The sequence below is a fragment of the Lycium barbarum genome, chromosome 8, assembly GCF_019175385.1.
Source record: "Lycium barbarum isolate Lr01 chromosome 8, ASM1917538v2, whole genome shotgun sequence".
Classification (NCBI taxonomy): Eukaryota; Viridiplantae; Streptophyta; class Magnoliopsida; order Solanales; family Solanaceae; genus Lycium; species Lycium barbarum.
In genome coordinates, this window is record NC_083344.1 from 96,747,643 (window position 1) to 96,758,070 (window position 10,428).

Below are 10,428 nucleotides of genomic sequence, written 5' to 3' on the forward strand. Positions count from 1 at the left end.
GAATCTTTAAAAATTGTGATTAAGTCAAAAAAGAAAAAATGGTTTTTGGCCGAATTTAGAAATCATTTTTTGGGCGACTTTCCTAAATTATCTAATCATTCCCTAAGTTCTAACATTCACATAGGTTTCAATAATTATCAAATATCTTTTTACAAATACAATTTTTCACATAAAATGAATGTATTAAGAAAAAGAAGGGTTTAGGCTGGTGGGCCTACCTAAGCCCACCAGTTACTATTTTCACCCATAGTTGGGCCTTCATGTTATTTTCACCCATGACTGGGCCTTCGAATAATATTAGCTTCCCTTTCATGCTACCCGGACTCGATCAAAGAAATGATGTTAGGCCTCTGGCCCAACCAGGATTCAATGCAAGGATATGGCCCAAGTGACCCATGTGGGATTCACATAGAACAACAAAAGGATAAAAATTAGTATGTGTTTGAAGACTAAGGCCTAGGTAATCTCATACTTAAAATAAATTAAGCACATAAACCAAATGAGCAAATAATATAGTAATAGGACACTTAGAGAAAAATGTTCAAGCGCAAATCAAACAACAGCAGAGAAATAATCAAGGCCCAGATGATTTATTTCATGTAAGCGAATAAACTTGGGCACAACAAAATCACATTCAACACTTGGTCAGGGGCCAAGTAAATAGAAGAAGGGAAAGGCCCAAAATTAACAAGATTTATAGACAAATTAACTGTCCAGGACTTAATATACACTAGATACCATCGCATATATACTCGGATAAATATATAAGGTTGAATATATTCTACGCATATGAGTGTATCCCCTTTGTATGCCACATAAAATTCAACCATGCAAGGGAAGAAACAGAAAAAGCAGTCATGCCAAGACACGTAACACTAAAAAAAAATCTTATGCAAGCATAAGAAGATCAAAGTGAAAACAAGCAACACATAGGATCAATATACAACAACATACAGGCCCTAATACTAATCAGAACCAAGGCAATTTCATTTGACAACAATTTCAAGTCAAATTAAACCCTCTTTGTTTTGGCGAAAATCAAGTTAAAACCAAATCATATTATAATAGTGTCATGACTATGGTAAATGCAAACAGGTATCTCATGAAGACATGCTCTGAACTACTCCCTAGAATATTATCAAGTGAAGAGGTAAATAAGTTTAGATTTTTAGCATAGATGTCACACAATATACATACTTTGCACATCTTATCAACATGGCATCTCAAGCATTCATTTACAAGCTTCACAGAGTATCAATACAAGCCCACATATGCTAACGCTAGATCTAACATGCTTAAACTCTCTTAAACACAGTCTGAGACTTATAATACAACAACCAACAACAAATTAATAGCATAAGTCTCATAACTTAAGAAGCAGAGTCATTAGGGGAACATACAAAGGGTCTGGTTCACTATCAAATCAACTGATATGTCCTTTTAGTCTCAAAAGATGTAGTTTTAAGTTAGTTAACATAGAGGTCCTACTCTAAGGTTAGCAATATGTTTTGGAAGTAAACAATATCTTGGTTCAAATTACATGTCATTGAGAAACCAATTCAATACATTAGACACCATAAGTTACAAATGACTCCAAACTTGACTTAAACAGGTATAGATGTGTTTTAAAACAGTCAAAACCCATTCACATGCTAGTTAAGATAGACAAAAAGGGTGAAATATATTAACCATAGTGTCAAGCAGGGAGATTTATGCATTGTCTAGTATACTTTAGCCACACTGACCAAGTTTAACATACATCAGGTAGCATGGCCACAGATAATTAGACTCTCTTTAGAATAACAAGTAAGTTAAAACAGGGATCTCTAGTATACAGTATGGAGACATATAACATCAGTTCCCATTTAACCAGAAGGAAGTAACAAAAGCCTAGAAGCAGAAATATGATCAACTTTTAATGGGTCAGGACATTATGCAAAATAGGATGAATATATAATGCTAGCACATTTAAGCCATTTATAGGATTATTAGCTCATTTGATCAAACAATAGCACTACATCTATCACATTAATTACCCAACAGAACCAATAACAAGACTATACTTAAGCAAATAATAGGCAAGGACTAGCCTAACATGTACTTTGCAACCAGATTCAAAGCCTGCAACATCTAAATTCCACTACAGAATAATCAACTCAAGTAGGTCTAACAAGACAGCATATAAATCATGATCAACTAGAGCAAAACATATAATACATGCTTAACATAGGCAGACTAAGCCAAAATAATACCTAAAGGCATGCTCAACTAAAACAGGCTAAATTAACAACTAAATCATGCTTAACAAAATATGCTATAATAACACATAAGGCATATTTAACTAAATAAGACTAAGCTAAGATAATATATAGGACATAAGACATATTTAACTGGATAAGACTAAGCTAAGAAAATATACAGGACTAAATAAACTAAGCTAAAAAAATTAACATATAAAACAAGTTTAACTGTTATACCCCATTTTAACCGAGTCAAAGCGGAGTACAGCATATTGGTGATTCCTACATTATTTAACTTAAGGAGTCGCCACCTAATTATTTCAACGGTGAATTAGGACACCTATTTTAACTAAGTAAGTGCTTAAAATAAACTCCAATTTTAAAGGTCTTACTAACCTAATAAATTCTAGGTAAGGGTTCTAAATATCCTAATGGGAAGGTATTAAGCATCAATTAGAATCTGTTAAATACGGTTACCGACCGAACTTAGGTTAATCAAAAGATTAAAACATATTATTAAAAGATTTAAAGAAAATAACAATGTCTAATATAACTAGGTGCAGATTAGCTTTGAAAATACGGTAATGCTTAAAATTTGCTTACTTTAACTATAAACTCCCAAACAAAGTGAACGTAAAGCCATTGCAATTTAAAAGGGAGATCAAATTATCAAATTAGCTAAAAACACTGATTTGTAATTTATCAAAAGAGCTTGAAGGCATTTGTTTGAAGTTATAAGAAATTCAAGAAATGTTAATCTAAATAGCTTTTGAACTTAACTTAAAAGAACTTGGTTCTAAAAACAAGTTCCTTTCATTGAATGCAAAACGAAATCAGTTCCAGTTAGTTTAAATTATAAAAAGGAAGTAATGTTCACCATACGTTATCTGAACTAAAAGAAAAACTACAAGTGATTAATTTTAGCAAAACTCGATAAGTTTAAATCTTGAGCTTGAAATATATTTTAAAAAAATGAGCACTTCATTTTTTTATTTTTTTATTTTTTTGAAATCTAAGCTCAGTTGTGACAAATAAAACATGCACAACTGTATCGAACTTGAAGAATTGTAAAAAAATGCTTCAGCCAAAATTTGCTCATCAGTTGAAATTTCAGCTTTTAATCATAAAGGAAAGTTTGTCCTCTCAATTCAAAGTTAACTACTAGCTTCTCCTTTATGTCAACTACCCCTCTAAGTCTAGGTGTTCTAGGGTCGATAACCTTAAGCGAATCAAATAAACATTCACAAATAAAAAAAAACAAAACGGTTAGTAATCTTAAGACGAGTAAAAAATGCAACAGTAGTCCCTTCTTCTCCTTGCATTTGTTCAAATGTTTTCAAGAGAGGGAGAGAACTAAATGCAGGATAGATGCGGGTTCAAAATCTAGCGGCGATATCGAGTCTCAGGATGGGACTTCTAGTGGTGGCGAGAGTCTTCTTATGAAGACTCCAATTGCTCTCGAGGTGTAAATGTAACAAAAAAAAGATAATAGGAATTAGAAATGCAACTATTAGATAAGGCAAATATAGAGTCATATGAATTCCAACTCCCACATAAACACCTCAACAGTAAGCACAAAGTGGACTGAATCAAATTATAAAAGTCATGTGAATACCTTATGAACACATACGTGTTCTTCTGTAACTATGTGATGATTAAAAAAAATCTTTTGGCTAATATGATCAAGTGCATCCTAAGACAGTAGATAAACATCTCACGTTACCCAGTTTAAACTAAACCCAAGCAACGCATGTTTATCATTAAACTGGTGACATTCACTAAAACTTATTAGACATTGAAAGAATAAATTTACATGGACCTATGTAATATCTACAATTCATTCAGTTAAGTTAACTGTGGAAAGGCTGTTTATAGTGTTGTAGCTAATACACTTCGATTTAGGACTCGATATTAAACTAGAAAACAATGCAACTACCTGTTAATGCAGATTTCACAAATCCGAATAGAATTAAACGTAAGAGAATTCCAAGAGCAGCGTTTCAGACATTTTAGCCCATGCCGTTAAAAACATTAAAGCTACAGATTCAACATGATGACTCTTCCTATTCCCTAGACATTCAACGACAGATGGCCAAAACTACCGCATGGCTTCTCAACACACAAAAATATCCCGACAAATATGACAACCTTTGTATTCAGTTTCTTGGATAAAAAAATGAAGACTTATAGCATGGTTTTCTACTATCCAGTTGTACAAGCTCAAGTCCAAATTTGCGATGTATGAAGTAAAACAATAACTTTTGGCCTAGAACCTTTAGATGCAGCGCACTAAACATCAAGATTCTGATTTCACACCATCAATTGAAAAAAAAAAGAAAACGGAACTTGCAAACATGGCATAAGCTAAGGATCTGTGCAGTTTTGTTAGTAACCTAAGCAAGACTCAGTTCATCTTGGCATGTAAACTAAATATGCAGTGACATTAGCACCTCATTTAGAGAAATGCAACACCAAAAGAAAGTAACCTTTTTTATTAATATGGAATGAAAGTACGTTTTTTATTAAATATGGAAAGAAAGTATTCTAAATGGCATCCCCTACATAACGTTACGCTCAAGTGAAATCCTATTGGTATGCTCTCTATGCAATACTAACTTATACATACATCAGGACCAAATGCTAATAAAAATCCTTCCATGCCATGATTCAGAAAACATTAATCAGGATTTATGAACATGCTTTGAAACTACACGAGTCCTATTGTCATGATTTTCGGAGAGTATGAAAAGTTTAATAACACAGATAAGTGGAAACCTATCCAACATGTAATTTTAATTCATCTATCTATAGCATAACATATTTTCACATATAGCATGAATAGTGGACACTGAAGGGCGTGATTTTGAATATCTCGACATAAGAAAGAACTTAATCCTCAATAATTAAATTACCGGTTGTGGATTCATATGTTGAACCTAAACTGAAATATAGACTAACAGAGAAAACAATGAATATCTAATTTCATGGTATCTAAATGAGCAAAATCAGATCAGCAACTTCTAACAAAAATAACACATAAAAGCATGAAAATATCCCATAATTAAAAAAGAAAGGGGAAGAATAATCACTGACCTTTTTTGGGTGCAGCGAACTGGTACTTGGGTCACAGATCTATACTCAATAGTCGACTCGCGTGAACACGTCCAGAACAAAAATCTTAGAAAAAAAGTGGTTTTTTGGTGTGATGTGTTGTTCAACTCCTCCTTTGAAATGAAGCCCAAGGCTGATATTTTTAGCTACAGGCTAGATTCTTTGGGATGTTTTTGGGCGGGATTCTTAAAGACGAGGATTTTCAAACGGTAGAAAATCTCTATGAACGAATCTCATAGCTATTTTTTTAACAGAGCGAAAAGCATCTCTTTGTTAGAAAAGGAAATCTTAAAGGGATGATTAGAAGTAAACGTAGGTCAAACTTGCTCGAATTCACCAAGGTTTGTCTTGTATTGAAGATTTGATTTAAGATCTTACTCGAAATGGTGGAGTCTTGGTCTGAATCAGAGATTTTCACTCTCTTTGATACATAGATTTGAAAAGTATTGCTTCGGGGAACTGAAATAAGCCAAAAGCAAGAAACTTTACTTGAATTAAGACGGGCAAGCTCCTGGACATGGCTGATGAAAAGGTTGAAAATAGACCAAAATGGGCAAGGTGACAAAATATTCTTCTGGCATGGATAAAGTTAGAAAAGAGGCGCATATAGAAAATATTAGGTTTTCAGATATGGTGGAGGGTTATTTTAGTCATTTAGGACAGCTAAGTTAGGAGAGAATGGTATTTTCCAATTAACTAACCAATAAAGGGGAAACACGTGGCAGAGGCGTGTGCTGCATATGGCAAGCATGTGCTAGTTAATTGAGAGGCGTGTGCCAGCCCTATGTTGTGACCGTTTGGCGCCTTATGTGGCGCTGACGGGGCGCTCGCATGGCGACCATGTGGAAAGGAGGGTATGTAAATGGGTTGTGTGGATTGGGCTCTCTTTTGGGCTAATGTTAGCAAAAGTAAGGATCAGGTATTATATGAATTGGGCTAGTATGAAGTCTTTTGATATTGGATTGAAAAACACACTCTTTATTTAATTATTTATTAACGCGTGCTAAAATATTACTTAATATAAAAATATCTTTATTAGCACTCAAATAAAACAAAAAACTATATGATATCGTTATAGTTGTGCAATAATATTTATAAAGTTTAAAAGTAAGTAATTACTATCGTTTAATTGTATAAAATAAATGTCATGCATTTTGCGTAGGATGATAAATAGGAATGTTAAAAGTAATCATGACGATTACAATATTAATTAATGGCAATATAATAATAATAATAATAATAATAATGATGATGATGATGATGATGATGATGATGATGATGATTGTCACGACCCGACTAGGGGCCGTGACGAGTACCCGATACTTGTACCGAGCACCCCTTACCTCGTGTCATATTCTTATTACTAGGTGGCCATATGAACTATACCATACTTTTTTTTTGTTACTCGATATTAACATCGACAGCATAATCATAAACATGGGCTACTAAACTTTAATAGCACTTTATACAGTGACGAAAACCACAAAAGTACAAAACGTCTGACTGTACATATCTGTCCACGAGCCTCTAAGCATAATACATAGCATCACAAAAAGGACCGGATACTGCCGGGTCCGGACATGTATACAAAAGTAATACCAATAAGTTGGAGCCCCGAAAGAACTGGAGCACTCTCAATATACAGCGTGGAGCTCCTAAGGATCAAGTCCGTCAACCTGCTTACCTGCGCGGCATGAAACGCAGCGTCCGCAAGAAGGGACGTCAGTACGAATAGTGTACCGAGTATGTAAGGCATGAAAATAGTAAGGAGAGGAATATAAATTGCAACCAATAACATAATGAAATCACAGGACATATAGAGCGATAATAGAGTAACCTGTACATGTATGTGCCACCCAGGGCAGATGCCATGCATGCTAAGCTTTCTTAAAAAAAAACCTTCGTGTTCGTATATGAATATAAAACATAATATATTGCCGAGGCGTCGGCAGCCGATCCATTTAACCATGAATGTGTATAAATATCCCGCGTCCGGGACGATATCAAGTCAAATACGGCTACATGTACCGTGTGTATATCCCAGCGTCTATAACGCTCTGCCCTGCTCCCTTCTTCCCCGTATACATATACATATATATCAAAGCATGCAAGGGAGCCCAAAGAGAAGCTATAGCGTTATCGGAGTGACGTAAGGTCGGTAGCCTCCGATTACATTATGAATTCGTCATGGTCGTCAGGCCTCACCTTGAAGGAACAATAATTATAAAGCGAGACTATCAATAAGGAATAACATCATGAGAGAACATAGAACAGGATCCTAAGGTATCGTTTCATGTACTTTGGAATCTTTAATCATGGAATCATCATTGTCATATTCATCATGTAAACATTTTCTTCCCTGACGTCATCCATGTCATTGTAGAACATACTCATAGTCATTGAAAAAAAACTTACTTTGCCATAACCTTTGTTTTGGGAAAATGCGGGCGTTTGGAAAACATTTACGAGCTATTGGGGAGAAGATCATACCTTGGGATCAATAAATTAGTTAAACAACTATTGTTTAATAATCGTAATAGTAACTAAAAGTTTCCCTAAATTATAGTACGGAAATAATCTAAATGGAACAATAGGAGGGAATTTGGGAATAGTGGGCCCACCTCGGGTCAACCGGGGTGGCGTACCCAAATTGCATATAATAAGCTTCATGGAGTCACTTATGAAGGTTTTATTATAATCCGGTTTCATTTGGCAAGTTATAGAAGTAGGAGCCATTGTTTCAACAAGATATGCGGAATTTAATTCAATTCTATTGAATGAAAAAGGGTTAATTTCAATCTCGGGTTTCTAGGAATAAGATCATCCCCGAAATTTCATATGTTATATGTCATGGCGTTACTTGTAGGGGTCTTAAGGAAATCGGGTCCTCTTTATGCAAGTTCTAGAGGGTTGGGAAGGTTTTTCAACATTTTGCACAATTTCTAGTTCAATTCCACTGAAGGAAAACGGAGAAACTTTAGGTGCGAATTCTGGAGAATAGGGTTGTCCCCGAGGCTCGTAACCAACTTATTACGTCTAAGACATGCCATAGAAGGAAGGATGAAGCCTTACATACCTCTTGCCGCTCCTTATGCTATCCCGAATTCAAGTCGCAAATCCGCCAAAATCTACAAATTGGTCACATTTACCAAACTTCTATTAGAACATTTAACATTGGAAATCTTAAGATAATACTTGGCTACCGAAATTCCGGCAGCATTTCCCCTGTAAATACACCACTCCCAACATTCAACTTAGTAAGTTTTCAATCAACAAGAATCCGGGAATTCAACCCGGCCAAACTATCAACATAATGTCAACAACCATACTAGTAACTTTCATATTCAATCAAGGTTACATTATAACAACTCAATCAATTTACTACTTCTTTCAAAACCTTCCAACTCCAATAATAACAACCTAATAATTCATAGCTCAACCACATCATGCTAACCACATTATCTTTCATGCATGCAAGAACCTTACATTCAATTTACATAAACTTCTAAAACAAGTCTCCAACTACTACCATTTCACTAAAGTCATCCAACCTTCATTTTCAACATAGTATCCACAACAACGCAATTTCACTCCTTAACCACTGAATCCTTATTTTACATCATGGAACTTACCATAACAACAATTACAATGCTAAGTAAAATTAATTCACCACACCTTTCCATAATCTACACCATTCGGCCAACACACCCCATATGCATGTTTTTATGAATTTTCATATTATCTATACTTCATAACAATAACCAACACACAACATAACACAACACACACACACACACGGCTTGACTATGCAAGTCACGGCCACACACCTACACCCTTCCATCACATGAACTTCATCCATTTTCATACACCACATCATACACAAACATCCAAAACATATAAAGGATGATAAATTCTTACCTTTTCTTCTAATCTTCCTTCTTGAATACAACTTGCAACTCACAAGAACATGTGATTTCTTGCTCCCATGAACACTCCAACTTGATAGGGACCCTTTAATTGGTAGGAAATTATTTTTGGAGAAAATTTTTCCAAAGTTCTTGTGGAACTTGAGGTTGGCCGAATGGCCTTCAAGTTTTTCTCCTTCTTTTTCTTGCTCTTTATTTTCTTGAATTCTCTAGAAAATTTGATGGATTAAGATGACTTCCTACATATATATCCACAAGTCTTCCACCAATTTCCATTATTTATAAATAGGTCCCCCAAAATAAAAGTATGGTCACATGATCCCTCTCTTTCCTTTTCTAGAAAATCCTTCCATTTTCTTGGATTTTCTTAAAATAAATAAAGAAGACTAAATGTCTTCCTTTGTAAGATTTAGTCCACATTTCCTTATAGTTTGTAATTAGCCCCCACTAATTAATAAAAATGTGGGCATATGCCACACATGCCACACGGCCAACTTGGAATTTTTCCAAGAATTCTTCTTGAACACTTGTGAAATTACCATTTTACCCTTCGTCTTCCTCCATAATTCCACGAGTCATATTGCGCATTTCCCTTCTCGCCCCTAGCCTTTCTTAATATTTCCACTTCTAAATTCTTCATAAGCAACTCATATGCCAACTATAAATAAAATTATAGTCTTGCTTGTTATCTTCCCGCAATTGCCTTGAATTGTCCAAACGCACAAAAATGCGGGGTATAACAATGATGATGATGATGATGATCATCATCATCATCATAATAATTATAATAATCATAATAATAATAATAATAATAATCATAATAATAATAATTATAATAATAGTAATAATCATCATAATAATAGTAATAATCATAATAATAATAATAATAACAACAACAACAACAAAAAGACTGACAACAATAACAAGACTAACAAATAACAACAGGGTATGGTCTTTATGAGTATGCAAACCCACGCAATTCAATAACAAATAACAAATCCAACTTTGAGGGAACCATAGTCTGACAAAAGGTTCGGTCCAATTTGGACGCCCATTTATGAGGTGCAAAACAGACCCCATCATTGATTTGAGATCTTGATAAGGTGAATACCCAGTCTATTCAATGCTAGGCATAATGAGTATAAGGACCT

General features: G+C 34.6%; 1 long non-coding RNA gene across 1 annotated transcript; it reads right to left on the reverse strand.

The window, feature by feature from the left end:
- Positions 1-54: 54 nt before the first annotated feature.
- Positions 55-5,917, reverse strand: LOC132606368 (uncharacterized). Its single transcript, XR_009569708.1, has 2 exons — positions 5,334-5,917; positions 55-350 (listed from the first exon to the last, which is right to left on the reverse strand). It is a non-coding gene; the product is annotated as an uncharacterized LOC132606368 (long non-coding RNA).
- Between the last annotated feature and the right edge of the window lie 4,511 nt (positions 5,918-10,428).